The sequence below is a fragment of the Delphinus delphis genome, chromosome 14, assembly GCF_949987515.2.
Source record: "Delphinus delphis chromosome 14, mDelDel1.2, whole genome shotgun sequence".
In the NCBI taxonomy this organism is placed as follows: Eukaryota; Metazoa; Chordata; class Mammalia; order Artiodactyla; family Delphinidae; genus Delphinus; species Delphinus delphis.
The window spans coordinates 64,007,598-64,035,535 of record NC_082696.1 but is presented as its reverse complement, the minus strand read 5'-3'; positions in this window follow the sequence as shown (position 1 = coordinate 64,035,535).

Here is a 27,938-nt window from a genome sequence, read left to right as displayed (position 1 = left end):
TTTTTCACCCAGGGATGTGAAGATTGCTGGGAATCTAACCAATTCCTTTCATATACGTCAATGAGTTCATGTGATATGGGATTGAATTTAGTCTATGTAAATTTAAAGAGTAATATCAAACCAAAACTGATGAATAAGAAGCGAGAAATATTATGCTAGTCACATAAAAGGTATTTCCAAGAATTAGATCTTTTTTTTTTTTTTTTTTTTTTTGCGGTACGTGGGCCTCTCCCACCGCGGAGCACAGGCTCCGGACGCGCAGGCTCAGCGGCCATGGCTCACAGGCCCAGCCGCTCCGCGGCACGTAGGATCCTCCCGGACCGGGGCACGAACCCGTGTCCCCTGCATCGGCAGGCGGACTCTCAACAACTGCACCACCAGGGAAGCCCGAATTAGATCCTTTTAAAAGGAAATGTAATACATCAGTAGATAATATGTTCCCTGTCATATTAGCAGTTGGTAGGAATATTTTATAGAAATATAAAACATTGTGGTTTGAACCAGAAGACAATCTCAGAAAAACTCTTACAAAACTGTTTCTAAGTTCTTCTCAATTTGACCATGTTTCTTTGTCTCTTTCTCAAAAACAGCAACTATCATATCTGCCCTTCAAAACTTTACTACTCCTTGCCTTTAACAGTATTTATTTCAGCTCACCTTTAAATATATGCTCTTAATTCAACCCTTTCCAAACGCTTAGAGAAAGGTGGCAATCAGCATTGATTTCACCTAGTAGATTAGTTAATTTTTACAGTATTTCTTGCCACTTAAGAATTTCTCAAAGATAATAATCATCATCTATCTCATCAGGAATCTACTGACTTACAGCCTTAAACCACAAGACAAGCACATTTCTCTATTAACCATCTCCTGCCTGCCTTCTTAGACTACCCTTTACCAGCTGTCTGCAGTTGCATGTTACCCACACTCTGGTTAACATTTTTTAAGTTGAATTTGCATGGACATGAGAGCTATTATTTCTACAGTCCTGACCACTCCCTATTTGTTATGTGTGACTTATTTTACTAATTTATATTACTTCTTTGGTCCCCGTAGGTATCTGAATTACAAGGACATACTTAGAGTGAAAAATCAGTTTGTACTCTGGCAGAAATCAAAGGAGTAATGTGTTTGCCTTTTGTTCCATTTGTACCTTTTAGTGTTTTGAGTTATTTTTAAGTGTTTGTGGCTATAGGGATATTGTTGATATTCTACTGAAGATTTGATTTGTATAAAATAGTGGAAAGAAATAAACTTGGGACTCAGTGTATTTCATTTCTAGTCCCATATTTTGCTAGTGAAATTGAATAAACCACATTTCATGGAAGCTCAATTTCCACATTGTAAAAAACAGGATACAATTATGCTTTCCTTATTTTTTCCCCTATGTTAAGATTGAATTTATACAAGAGAATATTGAAATAGTACTACTTGATAATTAGTTGCCATCATTATTAGCATTAGCTATGTTAATAGATTGGTAAATTCTGCCTTCTTATTGCAATTTCTGATCCTACGTATTTATATTACTGTTTATCTTATGTGAACCTAATCAATCCTTTTTATAAACCCCTTCCACAACAGAAGCCAACCACAGTTTCAGGTATCAGAATCTATCCCTATGGTTATTTGAAGGACTGAGAAAAAATGCTAGTCCCCTTTCCACAAAGAGGAGGTATGAGTCAACAGTTGTATCAACCTTTTGGCATATTTAAAATAAAGGGCATTGAGGAGATAATCAATATTAATATCATAGGGAATTGAACTGAATCAACTAGGGAATAAGAAATTAATCATGAGCTATGTAAAGGCTACTAATATTATTAGAAAGAACCTACAAAAATAAAATATTAACAATATTCCACAACTGTAATAGAAGAATTAGTCCCCTATATTCTTCCTTTCAAGGCTCTAAAGTCTTAAAATATATCCAATTTAATTTATACAATAAGGATATTATAAAAAGCCTTAAAGAGTGATTTTTTTATGATTTTTGCTACCACCTAGATAGTTAAGTTATGGTACTATTATGTACAAATGGTTCTTATAAATATTCCTCTCTCAGTAGTTAATTAAAGCCTAATCCCACTAGCATATAGACAAGACAACTTATGAAAGAGTTTTATGATTCTTCATGAAATAACCAGAAACTGTCAAAGGCAAAGGGTATACCGCCTATTTAAATAGTCAAGATATTTACAAAACTCTAATTTTGCCTTTATGTGAATTCCTATTCATATAATATGTGATGTGGGCTTTATGCAGAACTCATTTGAAAGAAGGTACAGCAGAAATCTTCAGTAACAAATAATATTTTATCAATGCAAAAAAATGAGCATTTAAATCAAAGATGGATTCAATAACACTGCAAGTTTTTTTTGTATTAAAATAATTAGTTAAACAGTGAGAGGCAGGGCTACATGACAAAGGGTAAAAAGGGTGTCCTGAAGTTATGATTACATAATAACAAAACACCAGTTTTAACTTTCATGTTTATTATGAAGGGCTGTTGAATATTATTGATTTATCAGCATCCCTTACTAAGCCCAGTCATTTTTCGTTACAGTCTCTGTTAACAGCATTAATCTTTAATTTTAAAGGATGATTTTATGGCCGTAGAAAGAGAGTTGTATAAGAAGCTTTGGAGTCAAAGAAGTCACATCAAACTGTGAGTGTTTAAAGAATAGTCATAACACTTTGTAGAATTGTTTAAGGGTTTAAGAATATTATTCCTATAATGGAATTTCCTATTATAATATTGGAAATTTTATATGACAACAAACCTCCTATCAATAGAAGCCAGGTAAAACACAAAAATCCTTCAATCTAAACAATCTAGATAAAATACAAAATTTTAAAAAAAAGTTTGAAGTTGTTAACATTAGAGAGCTGTTGAGGCAGCCAGGACATGAGGGACCAAGATCCCCAAAAGAAAAAAACTCACTGAGCTGAACTCAGATTTCTACATGTCGTGTTTTCCTTTTCAGTGTTTACCAGCTATTGCTTCCGGGCAAGAGACAGAGAAGCCAGGCAAAGGGCAAGTGTTAGCAGCCATAGAAGCCAGTCAGCAGACTTTCTGTAGATTAAAAGCTTAACTTTGGTACTATCTAGAAAGCCAGGATATGTGAGCCAAGATCTCGTGTGGAATTCCACTTGAATTTGCTGCTTTTTCAGTTCCATAGGGGAGCAGTAGTAGTTTAAAAGCAGAGCAGAGGTTTCTGTAGTCTTACCAGGTTGGGAATACAAAAATTGGAGTTCAAGACCTGCAAAAGAAGTGAACCAGATTCTAACAGACTGATGTCCTCGATTGGGAACTTTACACGGCTACATTTAAGGAATATGGCTAATTTGATATCAAGTGAAATTTACATAGTCTATAATCCAGCCTTTAGCCATTTAAGTTTTAAATTGGATTGAGGTGAACTGCCCCCTGGGAACTGCCAGAGGCTGGACAAGTTATGCCTTTTTGTAGAGAGAGAACACTATCTACAATCCCAACAATTTTTCTTACAATATATAGGGTGTTTAATAAATGACTGCCAGGTGTAACGAGAAATGGGATTAAGAAAAAGGCTGAAAACTGAAACAGACCCATAGGAGACACAGCTTTCAGAATCATGAGACAAGGAAATTAAAATAAATACAATTTATATAATCAGGAAAAACTGATAGCAAAAAGAGAATTTCATCAGAAAACGTTCATTCATTAAAAAAGTCAAATGGAAATTCTAAGAATTAAAAAATACAATAAGAGGAATTAAAAATATGTGAGTTTAAAAGCAAGTTGAACACACGGAGCGAAGATATTATGTTGTATGAAAATATTCTAATAAAAGCACAGAAAAAAAGAAAAACAGATAAAGAGAGAGAAAATAGTTAAAGGTATAATATGTGTAACTGGTAGACTCTGGAAGTAAGGAGAGAAAGAATGGGGCAGAATTAAGCTTGAAGATAATGGTTAAAATTTTTCCAAATCTGCAGAAATATATCAAGCCCGGGATTTAAGAAGCGCAAATGAGACCTAACATGAAAACACAATTAGATACACTGAAAATAAAAAACAAAGAGAAAATCTTAAAAACATCAAAAGGAAAATTAAAAAGACAGTATTTCCAAGGAATAATATAATGCTTCAAGCTGACTTTTCAATAGACAGAACAGAGCCGGAAAAGAATGGAATGGCATCTTTACAATACTGAAAGAAAAAAATAGTCAAGCAGAATTCAAAACTCAGGTAAAACATTTTCAACAGTGATGTGAAATTAAAAAATTTCCAAATCACCAAAAACTGATAGACTTTACCACCAGCAAACCCAAATCAAAATAAACATTAAAGAGAACTCAGCAGGAAGAAGGAACGTGATCCAAGAGGGAAACAGGCAAATGGAAGAAGACAACAAGAACAACAAAATTAGGAAATATGTGGGTAAATACATATTAATACTGATTACACAGAACAGTACAATAATATCTTGTGTGCAATTTAAATGCATGACAGTAATAATACAAAAGTCAAGAGCTGGTAAATAGTGCTTACATGTTCTCAAAGGTCTTAACACTGCCTGGGTAGTAGCAGTTAGTAATTTATAATGCAAGTTACTTAACATTATAGTCTAATAAATCAGATTCATGTTAAGGCAACTACAAAAAGCTAATAAAAGCATTTAAAACTAACAACAAATGGAGGAGACAAATGGATAATAAAAATATTGATTAATACAAAAGAAGACAAGAAAAGAGAATAAAAGAAACTTGAACGAGATAGAAAAAACAAGAAACAAATATTTAGATGGTAGATATGAATACATATATATTGGTAATTTTATTAAATATAAATGGACTAAATATCCAAAGAAAAGTCTAAGATTGTCATACAAGGAAAACAAACAAACCAAAACTCCATATGTTATTTACAAGAGATTTACTTTGAATATAAGGTCACAGAAAGATTGAAAGTAAAAGAGGAAAAACGAGTTTCCATGCAAATAATTACCTCAAAAAAGGTAGCGTACATGTCTTAAATCTGATATTACATGCTTCAAGCTATAAGCATTGCTAAAGACAATAACCACAAAATGATCAATCCATTATGAAGATCAGCTATCATAAAAGGAACACCTAACAATTTGGATTCAATTTATATAGTGCAAAAATTAACAAAAATAAAGGGATATAGATAAATTCACAATTAGAAAGGGGTATTCCAATAGGCCTTTCTCAGTAACTGATTAAAAAATAATAATATTCAGTTAAATATATCAGACAAACTGGTCTATTTGATACATAGAACATCCCACCTAACAATATAAAACTTTTTCCTTTCCAGTATATGTGGTACACTTGCCAAAGCTGAAAATATTCTGAGCCATAAAACAAGTCTCAACAAATTTCAAAGTATTTTCTCTCGACAGTAGAATAAATAAATAAACTGTGGTATATTTTTGCAATGGAATGCTATACAGAACTAAGAATTAGTGAACTATCATATATATACACAATATATGTATATATATTTTATATATATAATATATGTATATATATTTCATATATATTTTTCAATAAAAATAATTTTGCTTCTAGTGCTCAAGTAACTCTCCTTCTTCTCATTTGCACTGACACTATATCTAATTTGAGAGCTTTGCTCTCAAAATACGGTGATATATTTACTACATATGGTGATATATTTATCTATCTATCCCCTAAATTTATCTCAGAGGTGACCTTCTATTGCTGTAGGACAGGATTGGTAAGTATTATACAAATCTCTCAACAACAAACTAGCTTACATATTTGATAATATTTAGTCTTTGAACCTGCTGGATCTGCCATCACACTTCATTTATTGTCTTTTATCCTGGGCACCCTCTTTTCCTGTTCCTCCAACGTTTTGGAGACATGGGGTAGTAGTTATGCATACTGGTGTATGTGTGATAATCCACAAAATGGCACCAAAACTGTGCCACAAAAATTATAAATTCATTTTAGGATTCAATTATTTATTTTTTTTAGACTTAAACAAGAAAAAGCTTATATGTGAAAAATATTTTTCACCCAGAATCCGTCACGGTTTATTTACACAGGGCATATCCAAAATAGCTAATAAAAATAAAGATTCTAAATATTTAATATTAAAAGTCCAATAAAAATATTAGAAGTCTCTATGAATATAAAGTAGGCACAGTGATTAATGGCAATAGATTAATAATCTTCCCATACTGTACTTTATGTTCATATTTAAGTTGCTGAATATTTATATAAGGTAAAATAGAAGAACTTATCTCTATAAAATAACAAAAAAGTTATTTTTACTATTACATTTTCTTCTAGTGTCACACTATAATTTTTATTATTAACAGCAAAAGCCACTTTTTTTTTTTTTTTTTTTTTTTTTCGGTACGCGGGCCTCTCACTGTTGCGGCCTCTCCCGTTGCGGAGCACAGGCTCCGGATGTGCAGGCTCACCGGCCATGGCTCACGGGCCTAGCCACTCTGCGGTATGTGGGATCATCCCGGACCGGGGCACGAACCTGCGTCTCCTGCATCGGCAGGCGGACTCTCAACCACTGCGCCACCAGGGAAGCCCCACATTTTCTTTTTAAATATAAAATTCACAGGTTTCTTGCCACAAATTGAAAATGCACAATGTCAATTGTTTACTTTTCTTTATTAAGTAAACTATTTCTTTGCAAATACAGCCCTAAATAGCTAATTAGATTTCCTAATAGCACTAGAAACCATCATGGGGATAACATACAAGAATTGTTCCATCAGCAAAATTAAAGGGGAGGACCACCTAATACTTGTTTGTTTGTTTTGCTTTGCAATTTAAAATTCTATGGCTTTTTTTTCATATTTTTTAATATGGCAAATCATTGCTCTCTCTAGAGCTTACATTAATGGGCAGAGGACCAAATTACAAGAGGAGGCTAATTTGTGCCCAAGCATTTTATATTAATAAAATAGATTTTTCAGATCAAGGAATATATACCCTTTCTAAGTTATTCTTTCTCAATTCCTAGTATAATAGGAAGTCCTACTGACTAAACTGTTTCCTCAAAACACCTCACTAGACATAAGTAAAGTGTGTACATTCCCATGGGAGAGACGGTGCTGCAGCTGCTGTAAATATTTGTAGAGTTTCTTGTGGGTAGAAAGTAAAAGAAAAAAAAAAGTATTGTAAATATGAGATAGGAAGAGAAACTACAATGTTTACCTAAAGCATGTCTTTGCAATATTTCCACATAAAAGTGAAGAAAACTTCATCATGTGCAAATTGTTTAATTTTATTTAAAAGCAGAAACATGTTTTTACGTTACGGTTGACAAATCATATAAACCATTTTACACATCTTTGTTTTTTTCATTTTCAGCCACCAGAATGGCTTTGTTCATATACACAAGCTGCTTAATGAGAAGCAGGCAAGGCGGGGTGTGTTGTGGAAGAAAAGAGAAAGAAAAGACGGATGAGCCTTCCTGTGAATTCCCCGCAACTGTACACAGACAGAATGTTTCCCCTACATCATATTAAGACAAAGTGTTTCTTAAGGTACAGATACTCACTTATTTTTTTAAATAACTTAAAAGTGTATTAAACCAGAATGATCCTATTGGTGTTTGACCCAATGGTTAACTGAACTACAAAATAAGCCTGTTTCACTCTAGCATTGATGAATGTTTTTGTTCAAGGGCAGTATAAAATTATTCATTACAGTTTTGCTTATAAATACTCTTTAATCCTCACAATTGTAAGCCTATTTGGTGAAGCAATGGAATGAGCATCAGGAAACATGAGTTTGAGTACCTCTTATGTCAGTCTTCTTCCCATAGAAAGAGGTGGTGATTAGTGCAAGAGTACTCAGACAATGTGTAAAATGATTCAAAGTGTGTAATACTAATATAAATTGTGCATTTAGCAACAGACCCAAAGATTTAGTGTAAAACTCCTGTAACATAAATTGCAACTTCTTTTGTTTATAAATGGAACCAATTGAGTTTGTTAATTCTTTTGATTTAATTTACTGCTGAATTTTTAAAACTTTAAACTAGTCTAAGTCTCATCAATTGCCAAACACACACACACACACACACACACACACACCTCTACATCTTTTAAGTTTAAGTTCAAGAACTGGTATTGCATACAGTCAGTACACCAGCTTCTTGTCTCTTATGATAGATTTTTGCCTTCTCTCTTTCCCTGGGACCAAATGGAATTTCCGCTATACAAATGTCTCTGTCTCTGGCTCTTTCTCTCTCCTTATTAATCATCTATCAATAAAGTCTAGCTATCTGAACAACTATGATAAAAACAAGACATATATTAAATGGATTTCCCCAAATAGATAATAATCCTAAGGAAGTTTCTATTGCTGCAAAAATCATTTTATTACCATCAACCAGACAACGGTGTGTGGGAATAAGAAGGTTTCCTTCCGGAAACAAAGACCCGAAGGATATAACCTCCAAATACTTCCTTGTCTTTGTTAACCATCTCACTTTTGAGCACCGTGTGTTAGTCTCACAGACAATGCAGGTGGGCATCTCATTGTGATTTCAGTGAACTGGATTTCTGAGGAACACAAACTGTATAAGGACAAAGTACCTTGCTAATTTTGGCTTAGATTTAAAGCACTTAGTGAATCTGTTTTTGTGCACTTTTCTAGCACAGAGGTCCTACTCTTAAGATACAATTTGGCTTGTCTTCCTATGGTATAAACCAATCTAGACAAAAGTCTTATGGCCTTTACATAATTTATTTGACTGTCAGACATTCTGATATCTCTTTCTCTCGGATCCCAGATCCCTATCTGTTTATCCTTTCTTGCTCCTATTTCTTAAAATGTTTTTTACTATTACAGTGAAACCTCTCCCAGATGAATCATTTCATCCTATAATCTCTCCAACTGCACTTTTAACCCACAATTTCTTTATCTGCAAATTTTGGATTGCCCCTCAAAACAGGTTGAGTTGTAAAATCAAGGTGGACTAATCCATACAACCTTGACATGTTGAGCTGCTGATACTTAAGTGTGACACAGTCATCATAATTGCCAGGAGGTAATGCTAACTGCAGTTGTGCAAACAAAAACTTTATGAAAATCTCCTATAACTCACTTGAAGCAGAAATACAGCCGATGACTAAAGAAGTACAGCTTCAATTTCCTGGAAAGAATAGGTAAGGATTTGTCCCTCCTCTCAAAAATGTATTGATACTCATTTCACATCTTTCATTCAACTGTTGGAAGAATACACTGTATCACAGTAAGGAAACAAAGGTAGGACACAGCCAAAATTACCGTGCTATGCTAACAAGGGATAATGGAAAGGCTTTATTCCATGGAATATAACTAGTTACATGGGTCAATCAATACAAAGGGAGCCAAAAAGCTAAATGAAATCATATTCTGAGAATAATGTCATATTCTAAATTGAAAGTTTTGATAAGCTGCAGTGATTACTGATAAAGTCCACTCTTCTGCTACTAAACATTCCATTAATCTCATTACCATGTGATAAGTTATTCATCCATTCCCCAAGGGAGACATCCAACGTGCCCTCATTCAGTTACTGGATCAAATTCAAAGTTCACAATCTCTGGGTGATGCTCAGACTCAAATGTGATTCATTTTCATCGGAAATCTATGAAGTAAAATGATCAGTTTTAGTTTGGAAATCTATGAACTAAAAATCTAATGTATAATGGTAAAACAGGATCAAGATAACCACAATTTTTTTTTCTGTTTAAAAGGAAAAGGGGGCTTCCCTGGTGGCGCAGTGGTTAAGAGTCCACCTGCCAATGCAGGGGACACGGGTTTGATCCCTGGTCCAGGAAGATCCCACATGCTGCAGAGCAACTAAGCCCGGGCGCCACAACTACTGAGCCCGCATGCCACAACTACTGAAGCCCGTGCACCCAGAGCCCGTGCTCCACAACAGGAGAAGCCACTGCAATGAGAAGCCCACGCACCGCAACGAAGAGTAGCCCCCACTTGCCACAACTAGAGAGAAAGCCCGCGCTCAGCAACAAAGACCCAATGCAGCCAAAAATAAATAATTTTTTTTTTTTTAAAAAAGGGAAAGAATGAGAAACACACAAGAGTCACTGTTCCATAGCAATTCTGAAATCCAGCTGTACAGATGAATGAAGACGCATTATCATGCATGTAAGGAACTGGGCCCCTTCTTGTTCTCTAGGAGGGCATCCCATCCATGGTTCTCCTTGGCCTTCAGTTCCACCTTCTGAAAGTCCCTTTCTTTTTCATTAACTTCTCTGACTCCATCTGAATTGGGCACTGGAGAATGCGTTTCCTGGAGAGACTGAGCAGCTTTCTCAGCATGCTTTCGGTAAATCAATCTCTTCTCCCAGAGCTATTTTCCAACTGAAAAGATTTACTGGGTGCTACATTAATTCATTCAGAAGTTTAACAGTGGGCGTGACAGCCATATTCTTTATTTGATCTTTGCCACACGGTGAGTTCTAATAAGATTTTGTGACTCAACTGCCATTTCCATTGCACTTTTATTGGGCTGGTATAAGAAGTAACTGCTTAGAAACTATGAATTTCTGAATGCTGTTTTCTTTCTTTTCTGCTCGCACACCAGGTGCTGCTTTATATGACCACTCATCATTCCTACAGCACTTTGTCGATACCACCACCATTAACCAATACATACTACTAACCTGTTTTCCCACCTCTTCTTCTATAATGTATCATTATGTTTGAGTGTGACTGTGTGTGTGTACAGTGTAAAAGCATATTTACTAGTAGATGAATTGTCTGCCTTGCAAGTTATAGCAAGCAAGAGTTCACCAAATGTTTTGCCACTGCATAGTACAATAACATACATTTTCATTGTTTAGCCATTCAATATCAGTTTCTCTGCCACCTACAGCCTGACTTCTAAGACAATGGCACGCATTTTAGTTGTGTGTATAAAGCACTTCATTTCTATGTACCCATTTGTGTACAGATCAGCATAAGATAGCTTACATGGCAAAAATAAACAACTCCTAAATATCAATGTTTTAAAATAGTACTCTTTTCTTGCTTACGCTACATGTCTATCCAGGTCAGTAGGAGTGAACACTCTACATGGTCCTAGAGGTATCCAGACTAGTAAAACAATAACCATGTCACATGTTCCCAGTCTCTGTGTCAAAGCAGAAATACAACTTTGGAGATCTCGTACAAGCAATTGAATGCTCCAATCTGGAAGTGCTACTAGAAGCTCATCAGCCAGAACTGGTTACAAGGGCTCACTCAACTACAAGAATACTAGAAAGTTCAAATCTACCAGATGCCCAGAAGTAAGAAAAACTGAGAATATTTACCAAACAGCTCAGCTTCTTCGTGTTTAAACAATGGTAAATTCTGTTTATTTAGATACTATTTTTTCCCAGATCACTTTCACAAATAAATTTCTTCATTAGTCTAAGAATAGGTACTTCCCTATTTCGTATTCAACCTTACAATTCCATATTTTCAACTGCAAGTGGGATAACAACAATCTTATCTCAATCCAACACAACGAAGCCCCATGTTTAAATATTTTAACAGCAAACGTGACACCGTATTTAGACTGAGGTTAGACTAGGTTAAATTTGTAGAGTGTTATGACACTTAGGCCTTTGGAGCACAATATGTTTATTATCTCATATCTAGAGTACAAAACAAATGATAGCTCAATTAACTACTTCATGAATAGAAATTACAGATACATTCTTTTTAACTAAGAGAAACATCATGTCTTTACTGACTGATATTATTCCCGACATATTTGCCAATCATGTTTCAGATGTATTCCTGGCTTTTTTACGACCTAAGGCTATTGCATTTAGTTCATACAACATCCAGCTCCATCTGCTGAAGCCTAACATTATTTCCCTAGTTGCTATTTCATACAACATGACAAAATTAAATATAGTTTATAAAATCCTCATAAGTTATCAATTAAATGAAAACTAAGGAAACAGAATAAAAATAGATGAAAGATGGTCAGTGAGCCATTGACATTGCAAATTATTTCAAATTGACCTCTAAGATTGTACTTAGATTTTACATTGAGTTTCTGGACAATTCGTTTTGCTCCAAAAAGTTAGTAAATCATTGATAAACAGACACAACAGAGATGAATTCTAAACATCGGCAGAAGAAAACTTGTGATAGTTAGCATTTTTGAGAAACTCATTACGAGAACATATATGTATAACCCATGATACAGTTGAAACTACTTCATTTTTTTCTTGGTTATCTCCCAGTGCTGTTTTCAGGGAGCTGCCCATTTATTGAAAATAGAAGGGAATAGCATTGGTTTTGTTCTAAAATCGGTTGCCTTAATAAGAGTAGTTTAGAGTAATGCTTTCTTAAGTTCAATAAAACATGTTGGAACAATCACACAAGGCATCTTAAACATTCCTATTAAATATAGCATTTTCCCACAGAATAAATTTATACCAGGTATAAGCTGAGAAGAGGGTGAACACACATGTGGTTTTAAAATATCAGACACTCTTTCCTTTAGAGTTGAAAAAGGCAACATTTTTTTTACTGGAAAACAATTTATTTTCAGTGAGGCACTTTGGAAAATTCTGGATCTCATCTCAACCTTCAATCAGAATGGAGAGAATTTTAAGGCCTGAACTGAAAAACACAAAAGTTAAAAATGAACAAGAGGGGCTTCCCTGGTGGCGCAGTGGTTGGGAGTCCGCCTGCCGATGCAGGGAACACGGGTTCGTGCCCCAGTCCGGGAAGATCCCACATGCCGTGGAGCGGCTGGGCCTGTGAGCCATGGCCACTGAGCCTGCGCGTCCGGAGCCTGTGCTCCGCAATGAGAGAGGCCACAACAGTGAGGGGCCCGCATACCACCAAAAAAAAAAAAAAAAAAAAATGAACAAGAAATGTAGAGACAGGAAGAAATGGTCTAGCTGTTAACTAGTTGTGTGACCCAGAGATACAAATAGGTCTGAACCTCAGTTATTTCACTGTAAGTTAAGGGTAATAATACTAGCCTGAAGAGTTTTATAAGGCCTGTTACTTGCTACTACTTGCAAAAACGTTGGGTAAAGTGCAAACAACATATTATGCACACAAATGTTATTCCATCCTCTTCCTTTATGTGTTTTCACCTATAGCTACAAATGAATACAGTGGATGATTCCTTATATTACATCAATATTATATAAGCTAATATAAAGTGCTGGGAAGAGCAGTAGAACCTGCTTGCATTATGTTTTTTTCTTAAGTAATCATTGTTATAGCCTTTTAAATTTTATTTAGCAGATTCAAATAGTATTCAGGACCATGAAGTTTAGTCATATAGCTTGATTTAGATTATAATACAATGCTTGAAAAAGTTACAAACATACTTTAAAATGGTTACAAGTGTGTATGTGCATATATTAAGTGTATTTTTACACAACTAAAGAATCTACATAAGTGTGTGGATACACACATGCATATACACACAGTGATATGTAGCAGAATAATGTAGTAGGGAATTAAAAGCAGCAACTCTGGAGTAAAATGGCTGGGTTTGAATGTCTGCACTTTAGGAGTTATGTGACCTCAGAGAAATTATTTAGCCTGTCCATTCTTGTTTTTCTTTTTTTTTTTTCAATGTGTTTATTGGTACAATGGGAAAAAGAATAATATCTTCTTCAGTGGGTGTCAGAAAGATTTAAGATTGAGTGAGTTAATATGTGTAAAGTGCTTAGAATAGTATTTAACATAGTAAGAGTATGTTAAATGAATAAAATCCTTTAAAATTAGGCTATAATATTAGATAACCTGTTTTTAACTTTTTCACCTAATATATCATAACATGGAACTAGCATTACTATTTTTCCACAACATTTTGATGATTGAGTTATATTCAACTGGACTAGAGAGTAAGTACCTAGCAATGCAGGTACTCCTCCCCTTTTAGTAAAAAAGAAGCCTGAATTCTAACTCTAGTGAGATGGTTCTTTGGGACACTAGTACACCATCTTCTCAGTCTGCTGGCTTTCCAAATGAAGTCACTATTGCCTGCCTCAACACCTCATCTGTCTATTTATTGACCTGTCGTGTGTCAAGCAGTATAAGCTTGGACTTGGTGACAGATAGATGCTAGTATGCTCAACAAAGTAAAAGAAATTGAATGTTACTAAATTCACAGTCATCTTTTGTCATTTTGTAATTGCTAAATCAACAAAGACTACAACTACTGTCATGTGGAGACCACACTATTTTTTTGAGATCAAATTTAAAAGGGTTTCTCTAACTGGAAATAACTGGGAAGTACAGTTAGAGAGAAATGTATATTTATTTAACTACATACCTCTTCTGTAGGTATATGTGGCTTTGTAACCCAGTTTCAAGAGTCAGCATCTACGTTAATATGTCTGCTTTTAGTTCAGAATGCCTCCTGTCTTTCTGCCCTGTTTTCACGTAGGCTTCACTTGGAATTCCTTGTCTATCATTTGCTGGCATTCTCTCAGAAGCTCTCTGTGCTGACTGCTACAAAAATTCTATTCAATTAGTATACATTTTAAGGAGTCAACAGAAGATTCTAAGTATGCTTGGAGAGATTATCTGTCAAGCTTAATTCTTTTTAGTACCAAGAGTTAAAATTCAAACTTCTGCTTTATCCAAAGATGAAGTAAAAGGGACCGGATTTGCCCTTTTTCTTAAACAACCAAACATTAGAAGGAAATGTATAGAACAATAGTTTAAACCATTGGACATCAGGCAACAACAGACAGTGATCCCTGAGAAATGGTAAACAGAAGAGGTGAGCCCTATGACTAGGGCAGCTTATTTCCTTGATAACGGTTTTTAGGCTGCAGCAGAGAGGAGAACAAGCCAGACAAAGTTCAACAGCCTCTGAGTTTAATGAGGTAAGGTGGACAGTCTGGGGAAATTGAAGTGAATGGCGTACATTAAACAGAGTACAGGGGAGAGAACTTTACAGGAAAAGAACACCTGAGATCTGTTTATGTAACCCTCGGGAATTTCCTGGTGGTCCAGTGGTTAGGACTCCATGCTTCCACTGCCATGGGCCCGGGTTCGATCCCTGATCTAGGAACTAAGATCCTGCAAGACACATGGCATGGGCCAAAAAACCCAAAAAACAACACCTGTTTATGTAACCCTCAAACATCCAGTCAAGTACTGATTATCACAGGACTGTGAAGAAACTACCTGAAACTGGAAAAAGAACCACCCAAAAGGATTAGAGAGAATAGCACCTGGTACATACATAGGGTCAGGAATTATGCCTGGGCCCACCAGCCAGACTGAAAAATTATCATAACTCATAGTTATTGAATGGAGTACGCAGAGGAATCTTGCCTCAGCTGTAGGGCAAACCCTAGACTAAACACTGCTCTGGCCTACTGAGCACATCTTAAAAGTGAGATCTGAAAGCATCAAACGTCCCAAGAGATTTAACTGTGACCCAGAACAAAGCTCATGAATATTTATAGGAAAACAAAAATATCTATTGCCCAACAAGGTAAATTCACAATGACTGGCATCCAACCAAATGAAAAAAAAAAGGCAGATGTGTAAAGAAGAAGGAAAATATAATCTATAACGAGGAACTAGATCAATCACTTGATACAAACCCAGAATGACATAAATGTTAAAATTAGCAGATAAGGATGTTAAAAGAGTTATCATAAATGTTTTAGTATGTAGTGAATGTATGCATGTATTCCATGTTTTCAAAGAGACATGAAAGGTATATTAAAGAAGATTAATTAAACTCTTAGAAATTAAAATGTCTGAGATGGAAAAAAAAAACACATCCTGGATTGTATTACCTGAGTAGATATTTTAGAAGAAAAGATTAGTGAACTTGAAATTAAGACAGAGAAAAAAGTATTTTTAAATGAACAAAGCAATCTGTGGGAAAACTTTAAGCAGCCAAATACACATGTATTAGGGTCCCCTAAAGAGAGAGAGTTGGAATAGAAAAAAAAAATGGGAAGAAACAATACTCGAAATATTTTCAAATTTGATGATAAAATATAAAAGCAGAAGTCCAAGAAGTACAATGTACCCCAAGTATTAGAAACCTACAAAACAACAGTAAGGAATACTGTAATCAGATTGCTCAAAACCAGCGATAAAAATAAATTCCTAAAAGGAGCCAGCAGAAAGAAAGCACAATTTGTACAGAAGAACAAACATACAGATGACAGATTTCCCATTGGAAAGAGCCAAAGGGAGAAAATGGTAGAGCAATGTCTTTAAAATGCTGAAAGAAAAAAAAAACCCCGACAATCTAGAACTCTATATTCTGTAAAATATCATTCCAAAACAAAAAATAAAGATTTTTTCAAATCTACAAAAGTTGAAAGAATTTACCAGAACAGACCTGCACTAAAAAAAATGTAAAGATAGTCCTTCAGGCAGAAGAAAATGCATGCCAGATGGAAATGTGGATCTCCACAAAGGAACTGAAGTCACTAGGAACTGAGGCTACATAGAAATATGTGTAAGATTTGTTCTTATTATTTAAATATATTTACAGTGTAATTGAGTGTTGAAACAAAAATTAAAATGTATACTATAGTATAATGTTGTGAGGGATTTATGGAATATGTATTAGCAAAATGTGTGAAAACAATATAAGGTAATGAGGGGAGAGAGGAAATCTATCATTGTGAGGTTTTTATACTATATGTTAGGTTCTTATAGACATATATCTTGAAGGTTGACTGTGATAAGATAAAAATGCATAACATAAATCCTAAAGCAATCAACAAAGGAAATAAAAATGGATTCAAAAAATATTAATCCAAAATAATGCAGAAACCCCCAAAGCAAACTTACACGATTATGTATATTGTGATAGCAGTTTTATAGGCACAGAACCATGAAGGACAGTAACTTGCCTGAGGTCCCTCAGCTAAGTGTCAGAGTCAGAAACTGACTAGAGCTCAGGCTCTAGGCCATTATGTTGACAGAAGACATACTTCAGTTGAGGATGGTACACATCTTCCCACTAGAGAAATAAAATCACCCCTACATCTCTGACTCACACTGACTCTGAATCCAGGATTAATAGTCAAAGAGACTTATGCTTCTGTCAAGAAAAACTATGGAAGACTTTAAAGTGGGCAAAATAATGATTATTAGGTTTCCTATCTGCAGTACTTTTCAGGGTCCACTTCTACCTTTCATAATCTTTGACCTATGTTATCATTTTGTATTTTATAGAAGTCTGTATTTATAGAAGTTTGATAATAATGCAAGGGAGCCTTGTACATAGCAATGCAAAATGAACTGTGTCTGGTGGAATGCAACTGACTATTGGCCTGTGGGTACTGATCTGTTCTTCCTGTATTCTTAAATTCATTTCAGCATTCCTGATGGCCTATATATATCTGGTACTTGCAATTCTCCTTTGAACCTATTATAATATCCCACTGGTTTTCTCTCTCTCTCTCTTTTTTTTTTTTTGGCTGCACTGGGTCTTTTTTTTGGCTGCACTGGCGTGCAGGGGCTTTTTCTAGGTGCGGTGAGCGGGGGCTACTCTTCATTGGCGGTGCGCGGGTTTCTCATTGCACCTGTGGCTTCTCTTGTTGCAGAGCATGGGCTCTAAGTGCACGGGCTTCAGTAGTTGTGGCTCACAGGCTCTAGAGCACAGGCTCAGTAGTAGCTGTGGCACACGGGCTTAGTTGCTCCACGGCATGTGGGATCTTCCTGGACCAGGGATCAAACCCATGTCCCCTGCATTGGCAGGAGGATTCTTTACCACTGCGCCACCAGGGAAGTCTCTCTCTTTTTAATTAATTAAAGTAATTGACACATATTCATTTTATATTTTTATGAGTTATGATATTATCTTTTAAAAAATTATACTTTAGCATTGTATAACTACTAGATAACAAAATCGAAGTAAACAAGAGAGTTGACTCTCAGATGGATGTCAAGCAGGAATTATGAAGAGTTTTATCTTCCCCATAAAGATACTGGTTGCTTTTAAGTAAAACTGACATTCGCTGCAGTTGATGATTGTTTTTTTAAATTGATATGGTATTTGATAACCAGGTTTTTCAGATTATGTCACTGAAAAAATTCTTCTTCATCCATAATGGCACACTTGGTTGGCCAAGCTCTATTTGGCTGCTGTCTTAACACCAGCCCCTTCCCTGACACACACATAAAACTTGACATCTACAAGTAGTTAAGGCCTGTAGAGACCCCCTCCTGTGATGGCAAAACCTTACAAATATAGTAGTTCAGCCTGAATGATCTTTTCAAGAACTAACTCCCCGTAACATAGTTCCCAACAAAGGATGTAGGATTAGAACTCACTTTGTATAAAATGGCAGTGGGATCCAACACCTATCAAAGACATACCTAATGTTCCAGTGTGATGCCAATCACACTGGAAATTGTTTAAGTAAGTACTTCTCAAAACTTACGGGGTACTCATGTTAAAATACCCACAGTTTTGGAGAAGATGAATAGATAAACCAATAGCTTATCTTTGCATTTCATAAGACTTCTTCCCCTTGTAAAATAAGTCACTGAAATCCCATTAAGTGATAAGTCCTCCAGTGTATTAATGGTTTTTGAAATAAATTATTTGATGATGAGTTAAGAAAAGAAATTTTAAACTCATATGTATGGAGTATGTATGTATTTAACCGAGGGTCAATAAAAATGACAAGAAATCATTGGGGAAATTATAATGTAAATCAATGGAAAAATTATTCAATTTGAAATGCTATCCAAAAAAATAATAATAATAAGGAAAGAAGGAAGGGAGGGGAAAAGAGATTCGATATGAACTCTGAGATGTGTGAGAGTTTTGCAACAGTTAAGAAGTTGCAAGATCCTAAGCCTTAGAAAAAGTCTGATTTATTGGGTTTATGTTCTATCCCCAGGTATGTTATAGATTTCAGAGACTTTTCTTGACTCCCTTGTAAACTCAAACCCATGTTAAACCCCATATGTCTAAAAAAATACATTCTAAGCTCCAATCCGATAGCTCACGTATAAATATTTAAAGCACAATTCACTCCTAAGTTGCTAAATGCCTTTATTACTTTAGTTGAAGGGAAAAAGTTTATTAGCCATTTATCTTCCTTCATCTTAATGATGTCAAACAAGCTTCTTTTCATTCCATAAATCAAAACTTAGTAACTTTTAGCATAAGTTCTTTATCAGACATTATTCTATTATTCTCTGATAAATATAACTATTTCTGGGGTTTAGCAGTCTGATTTTGATAACATGACAATACGGTAGTAACAGTTCTTATAGTTTTAAACTACAGTGATTTATTAAGGTGACAAATTAAGATGTCCTAACAAGATTAGTTTTAATAGCCAAGTTCAGGTATAAGGAGGCCTTGTCTATGGAGGTGCAGGACCCAGAACATATCATTAAGTCATCTATTCTATACGCTTAATCTCTCTGTGCAGATTAACTTTGGAAGTTGTGTTATGGTGAGTATTTTAACCAATAGTTAGTAACCACTGACAACAAGAACAGCAGTTGGTCGGCAGGTAGATGATTTGAGGGAACAGGTATCACAGGTGACCAGAGACAGCTGAGGCAGGCCTAGGGGGCAGGTTGCATGCTGATGCTAATTGTATTTTACATATCGACACTAATTATATTTTAACCACCAGCTGCTGGCTGCCTTTTTTTCCCCCCCTCCCCTCATAGATCCCGAGGGTCTGTGGGCAATTGCATTAATTTGCCTTTCCAGGAGGACAACCCTGCATACAATTAAAGTCACAAGTAATCAAGAAAAGGAATCACTTCTAACCAAAAATGGATATGTACCCTACATAAAATCCATACACTAAACCAACCTTTGACATTTCTTAAATGAACTTGTGTAAAGAACTAACTAAAAGACAGACTTAAAGCGTTCTCCTCCTAAGGCAAAACAAGTTGAAAAGTGACTGATCCCATCAATGGTTGTCTGGCTGTTTTATTATGTGCAACTGAAAATCAGAACTGATTTGACTGGCTGTTTTCACGTTATGTCAACGCAATGGAAGGGGACATAATTCCAATCGCTCCCCTCTGCAATGTTTTATGCTTAAGTGTTTCTTCTTATGATAATATATTTTCCCACTAGGGAACATTATCTATACCTCCCATCAGCAGTTGTTCTCTGTTAACCTTTATTTTCCTCATTTTATACTGCCAAAAACCATATTTTAAATGCTTTTGTGGACAATGAATTTTGAATAATGGGTCTTGAGTAACTCTATAATTTTCATTTGCTATTTTAAATTAATTACTTTGATAGCGAAAAAACTTTAAAGATGGCTTTGTAATTTTCAGCATAAAATAAAATTATTATGGTTTAATTTCTCTCTCTTTCTGCTTCATTCTCCTTTTGTCTGCAGCACTAATGAAGCTCAGAGTAAAACATGAGTGAGAAGAAATGAAACAACTCTCTCTGATTCTTGTGTGCTAAGGTATCTTCTTTAGAACAAGTCTAATGTGACTTAGAAGCATCTTTAGAATTTCTTCCCTCTTCAATTTTTTCACTCTGCAAACATGCATTTCATTCACCATGTGTTCCCTAGCACTTAGCACTTACAACATTGCAGGTACGTCATAGGTGCTCAATAAATGATCCTTGAATAAATAAATGACACTGCAAATGAATACTTTTGAAGGTTTTCATGTAACTTCCAACCCATGAACTGTGGTCTTGGGGAACCCCAAGCACATGAGAATAGCTCATGTAACAATTAGTCGATTCTTGGCTGAATGACTGGTTTTCGTGTACCTGTTTTAGAGAAATATTGGTGACATTGGCTTGGCTGCTTTCTCATACGAAGACTCTCTCATATTCATATGTCTATCTTCTAACAAATATGTAACAAAAAATCATTAATTCCCTCAGATGTTTTTCCTTGATTCAGATTTCATAACTTATCTGAACACTTAAAAATGTTCCAGGGGCCAAAGAAGGAGGGCAGGCTTTGCTTCATGGTTGTTTTAGACATACTGTAAGAACACAGGCTATCAGAACATGTAGAATCAAGCCATGGTTCTGAGAAACAAAATAAAAATGTTGCCAATATCTGGATTGCTATTTCAGTGGCAGTCTCTATGAGAAATCTACTACTGGGTAAAGCATAACCTCTCTTGATATCTACATTCATGCAGTCTCAATTAAATATGATAAACATCTCCAAAATTCTGAAATAGCACATGGAGAAGTCTCATTGATGATCATGAAGAAGTTATCAATATCTGTGAGTACCTGGGAGTCAGTCAACAATGAAAAATGCCTCTTGTTCTCAAATTTCCCTTTCACTATTGTCCCATGACCCTTAAACTCACACTATTAAGGTGATCACTTCCTAAAAGTACCAGATCTTCATCCATCTTTTCAAAAGTGCAAACGTGCGACCAAGATGACTATCCCTTCAACAGGTGCAAAAGTACCACAGAGTTTACTATTCTGGGACCTATAGGTTGAAGTTCATTAGTGGAATTAAAAATCAATGTATTGAGACCGACCCAGCATGTTCAGTGGGATGAAATCCTACTTAATAGGAAATGTTCTATCACACATAAGACATATAAGGTTTAGGAAAATGTTCTTCCAAATATGTGTGTGTGTGTGTGTGAGCGCTGAATGGCAGGGTGGATTTGTATTTCTCACTTTGGATGGTACTTAAATGTTGGAGTACCTCTATGTCAAACTGTTTGAATCACGGATGCCACCGGGTGTCTCACTGTGCTTGACAGGGCAGTGTTAAAGCACTGGTATCTGAAGTAAGGGAGAGAGATGTTAAAGAAAAAAGCAAGGAAATCACCAAGCACAATATTACTCAGTAGTTGTTGCCTGGAGCAGTTCCATTAGGATAATATAGGAGAAGTGTAAACTAGTAAAAAGAGAATGAAATGAAATTATAACACAGTCGGAAGTTAACTGATAACGTAATCTAGCACAAGCACCGTACTTAATAGATGAAGAAAATGTGTCTGAGATACTATAACTTGAACAGTTAACAGATTGTTTAATTTTTAAACCCAGTGGACATCCCTTCAACTAAAATGGAAAAATTTCCCCAGAAGAAAAGTAATCTCTTGGAGGGTGAGGGAAGTAAAGAGAAATAGATGAGACTGGAGTATGGCAAAGGAAGAAATGATTGTAGTAAAGTGGAAAGATAGTCTTCCCACCTTTGGGTTCCAGTTATTTCATACACATTCTCAGGTGTTGGGACTAGTAGATTGCTAAAGTGCCTATATTTCACTTTACCTTTAATTTTGATGAATGGAAAGTCTTCCTGAACATTTCAAGCAATAATCTTTTGACCTTTAATTTACACTTACTATATTTCTCCTGTTGTGCCTTGTAATTGATAAATCTAGGGGAAAGAGGAAGTTCATGGGCTCTCCATGAATACTTATTAAGGGCATCTGACATCAAAATAGAATTAAAAATTGTGCGAAGCACTGGCGTTACACTTTGCTACTCAAATATACAGACTTTATGTTCATAAGTAAGCAGATGAGGACTTCCCTTGGGCGCAGTGGTTAAGAATCCGCTTGCCAATGCAGGGTACATGGGTTCAATCCCTGTTCCGGAAGATTCCACATGCCATGGAGCAACTAAGCCCATGCGCCACAACTACTGAGCCTGCGCTCTAGAGCCTGTATGCCACAACTACTGAGCCTGCGTGCCACAACTACTTAAGCCCATGTGCCCTAGAGCCCGTGCTCCACAACAAGAGAAGCCACCGCAATGAGAAGCCCGTGCACCGCAATGAAGAGTAGCTCCCATTCGTCAGAACTAGACAAAGCCCATGCGCATCAACGAAGACCCAACGCAGCCAAAAGTAAATTAATTATTTTTAAAACATAAGTGGATGCAAATCAATCAAAACTATTATTTTCTTAGTAGACTAAGCCACTTTTGTCGATTACAGCTCTCAGACAGGCAACCAGCTGCAGATTTCTTGCTACCATTATCTAAGACTGTTTTTTGTCTATAGCTCTTGAAGCCCTGCACCGGTGCTTCATTTAAGCTTTTTCTTTTCCCCTACAGGAATAGGGCAGCTGGACCTTGGACAAATAAATTTCTCACTGAAGTCAATTGGAGTTTTGACTGCCTGAGGGCTGCAGCATCAGGCCCCAAGTCATCTATTATAAATATTTTTGACACATCAGATTCATACACATTCAACTCCAGCTGAAAAGGTAAAAAGATACAGACTCTTACCAGTTATTTCATGCCTTGAAGGAAAACAACTCCACTTAAGTGATATTCTTTCTTCACCTCAGATCCACTTGCGGGTTAAGATAGTCGCCAAAGACTCTGTCTACAAACTGGAAAGAGATGAGGTATTTCTCAGTAAAAAGAAATTAGTTTTGTGCTTAGGCAGGCTGTAGTGTAGCAAGCAAATTCCCACTCTCTACCATATATTACTCACCTTATAAGAATATTTCAGGTAGTGAGTAAAGACATCCATTGTGAATGTATATACTTTGATATATTTTTAGTAATACAACTATAAAAGCTTTCCGTATTTCTTGATGGTTTACAGAAGAAGAATGACAAATAAAAGAACAAAAGAAAAATACAAAACCTGAAACTACACAAGAGTTCCTCGTTTTTTTTTTTTAATTGGGCTTTTTATTGCCTGAAACTTTCCTTCCTCTTTTAAATTTCTTTTGAAGCAAGTTAATGCACAACTGATTTTTCAAACTGTGTAATTTCTCATTTAAGCTTTTTTTTTTTTTTTTTTTTTTAAGCTTTTTTTTTTTGCGGTACGCGGGCCTCTCACTGTTGTGGCCTCTCCCATTGTGGAGCACAGGCTCCGGACGCGCAGGCTCAGCGGCCATGGCTCACGGGCCCAGCCGCTCCGCGGCATGTGGGATCTTCCCGGACCGGGGCACGAACCCATGTCCCCTGCAATGGCAGGCGGACTCTCAACCACTGTGCCACCAGGGAAGCCCTCATTTAAGCTTGTGATAGAGAGGAAATTCTTTGTGGTTTTGTCTATTCTGCATTACAATTTATACCAAAAAACATCAGGAATAGTTTGGGGACAAAAGAAATGCCAAAATATTGATTCCAGTGGTAAGGCTAACTGTAATTCCTAAACAAATATGAATTAATGGGGTACACATATTTGAATTCCCTTTAGTGACAACTTTTATTTTTGGTAATTGAATGCTCTATAAATTGCTTCTCATATATTTCTATTTCTTCATTATTATTGCCCTATTTGTGTAATTCTGAAAGACAAGAATATTACGGTATCATGTTATTTAAACAAGTAATATGAGTATTTGCCTTTTAAATATTTGAAAATATTTTCACTGGCTATATTGAAAAACGTAGTCAGTCTTTAATGCAGTGAGCAAATTTCACCCTTTACTGTTTATCACACTCCTTATACGAATGTAAGAAAATTTCAGGTAATGAGTATAATTGTGTATGTGTAATATATATATTTTACATATATTAGGTACATATAAATGTGCACCATTTGGAGACTATATTATACTATGTGATATATGTAGTATCCAAAATATAATAAATAGTAAATTTTTTTAAATTCATACTGTATTTTCACGGATGAAGTACAGTTCGACACAACAAAAAAATGTTCTCAGTGTTAAAATTGTCTGCAACCTAACTACACAGTCCTGTGAATGGCAGGAAACCAGAAATAATTCTGTTGCTACTTATAGTTAATGAGTCATGACAAATCTAAACAACCAAATCATTCAGTAGCATCAAATTTGACCATTCTAGGCTCTGTCTACCCAAAGTCCAATTATTTGAGCAATTAAGTAAAAATGTGGCCAAACTAAATGGCTTGTACTGTGTAAACAGACCACTGCAATGAATAATTACATTTTTAATTGAATTGGCTTATTTGTGGCAAGTTGACACAACATAGGTTGTCAAACATCTGGTTAATTTCTCCACATGATTTTAAGCAACAAGTCAAATTAAATAAATTAATTAAAAATTTTACTTAGTTTAATGAGTTTTTAAACTTAATATCTTAAGCGAATATGTATTATATACATACATAACTTGACAGCAGTGCTTGTGTGCATAAACATGTAGACACAAGTTAATTATGATGATAAAACAATAGTAAATAAGCTTACTTTGTGCCAGGTACTACTGTTCAAGCTTGTTGGATATATTATCTAATTGATTTATCTTAATAATCCTAAGAAATTCATTCCATTATAATACCCACTTTACGTATGAGAAAACTGAGACAAAATAAGATAATCCAGTTATTTCTGGAGGAGACAGGATATAAACTGAGGTCGTCTGACTCCAGTGCCCATGTTAACCATCTATGTTGCAGCTGTCCACATACAAGCAAATGTACAAAAGTGACCAGTGTATTTAATCAATATACTGAAAGAAGATAAAACTCAAATTTGTTGTTGGACCAAATTGATCAGTCAATTGAATGAGAATAGTCAATCTTGTAGTTGTGTTTATACACAGCCAAAAATCTATTCCTTTTAACTCAACTGAATGACTCACCTTTGACTCTTCCTTTGTGTTCATCCTATGAGACGTTACAAAACAAGTGCCAAATCCCAAACAGCTCATTGTGGTATAAAGGAAAGCAAGAAAAGTCTATAGATTTTCCTAACTCCATAGAACTCTTTTAAGTCACGTGGCGATAGCAGATATGATGAAACACAGCAGTCAATCATTCTGACAATTTTACTTCACCTTTAACCATAAAACCCACAAAAATTCCAAAAGATATCTCCACAGTACCAAGTATTCACCTCACATTTTCTTTACAATAATATTAAGCTTTTTACAACAAATATCAGTTGACAGGAATGTCCATATAACAGATAAATATTCTCATGTTATTCTGCAACAGTCCCAGTGGTATAGCTGTGAGAACCTTTTGAACCACATGAAAAAAATTTTTTTTGCATTTACAGAGGAGATTCAGTTCACTATTGGTGACGGATACGGATGTATAGCGCTAATTTCTATTTCCTTCTACTTCTAATTAGGGAGGAAACCAACTATATGCTAATACATAAATCCGTGCATATAGAATAAGATCATCAATTTAAATCTACATAACAGTTACACAAAATAGTAATTATTATTGACATTTACATTCTTATCTCATAACTCCAAGCATTTCCATGCTTTCACATATTTTACTAAAAATGTTGGTGTCATTTTCACTTACAACTACTCAAAATTAAGCTAAATATTTGATTAACTGATTAACTTTATAAGGTCATACCAGAACTTGGTGAAGGAGTCAATGTTAAAATTGTCTTCTCCATATTATGAATTAGCATTTTATTCCCAGCCAAAGTTAGAAAAGATTAAGAGAAATAAGAAAGGCTAAGTTTAATCTTAGTGGAAGTGTTCCTATCTTTTTATGGAAGGAATTAGGAAAACACAGACTGAGCAGTTCTAGCTACATAACACAGCTATGAAAAGACAAAGGCTTCTTGATTAACTCAGTGAACAAGATGGATAAGCAAGTTCCTTGCTGCTCTGACTTGAGAATATTGAGCAACCACATGCTGATGAGTAGGTTCTGACTGGAGAAGGCAAGGGTAGCCTGAGAGAAGGCTTATTCCAGGGATTTAGGACAGGTACATTAACAACAAATAATCAGAGAGGCAAAAACAGACGATTTGTGGAAATGATGAAACAGATTTTTAGTTTAAATTGTGGTAAAAGAAGAATCAGAATCACATGATTCTGAAAACATACAGGCCCTTGAGCCAGTTCACTGAAATCTGGGGGATCCATTTTTCTTACTAAAAAATAAGGTGCAAATATTATTTGCAGGATTGTGATGTAGATTAAATGGGAACATTATTATATGCCATGTAATATGTCTGACATATAGTGAAAAATGAACCAACAGTAATCATTCATATGTCTTCAAATGCTATGATAAAGATGAGAAATCTCTTGAAAATAAGAAAGATACTGTGGTGTTGAGAATTGTCTGTTTCAGGTAAACAGATATTTATATCAGTGGCTGACAAACAGGCTGCTTTGTTAGCTAAGAAATTATTAGTTCATTAATTTATCAAAAATCAATCTCTTCAGGATTTCTGCAGAATAGCACTATGCTATCTACTGAAGATACATTAGTAAGACAAACAAACACCTGGGTTTGTTCAATGGAGACAGTTACAGCACAGCCTTCACAGGCTAAGATCAAATAAGTATATGAGCACAAAGGAGGGAAAATGTCACCTGCCTTCAGCAGGACCAAGCTACAAGTATAGTCACTGATCCAATCAAAGCCAGACTGTTTTTATTATTATTATTATTCCAGACATATTACTCTAGATTTTTTTTTTGACACATCACACATGGGTCTCTATATGTATTTTCCAACCTCCTATCCGAAAAACATTTGTAAATTTTATGAACAGCCAAAATACATCAAACGCCTCTCTTCTTCTTCACACATTGATATCTAAGTTTCTAGCATCTAGTCTAGCCCCCCATTTAATTTGTGAATAAATTTTACCCAGAGAAGACAGTGACTTGATCAAGGTCTCACAGTAAGAAGAAAATGACAGAACTTGAAATAGAAAGAAAGTTCCTAGTTTCTTGGTCCGTACAGTGCTCTTTCCATGACACCATACTGGATATGGCTCATAGAGTTAAAACCACCCAACAATCCCGCTATTTCACATTCTGCCCTTTCCCCTATTTCTTCCAAGTTTTATTATTTGCTTGTCTCTTTACCACCCTTTTCCACCATTACACAGGAACCAAAAATATAAATTACTGTGTTTAAGAGAAAAGTGGTATTTTTCATGTATAGCTATACAACACACGCACAAAATATCAAGTGAACATACATGTGGGTGTTCTGGGCAGGAGACATGAAATGATTCCCAGGTGCAAAGAGAGTTGACCCACCTCTCATTCTGCTCCAGGAGTCATGACAATGGCACATCTGGTGACC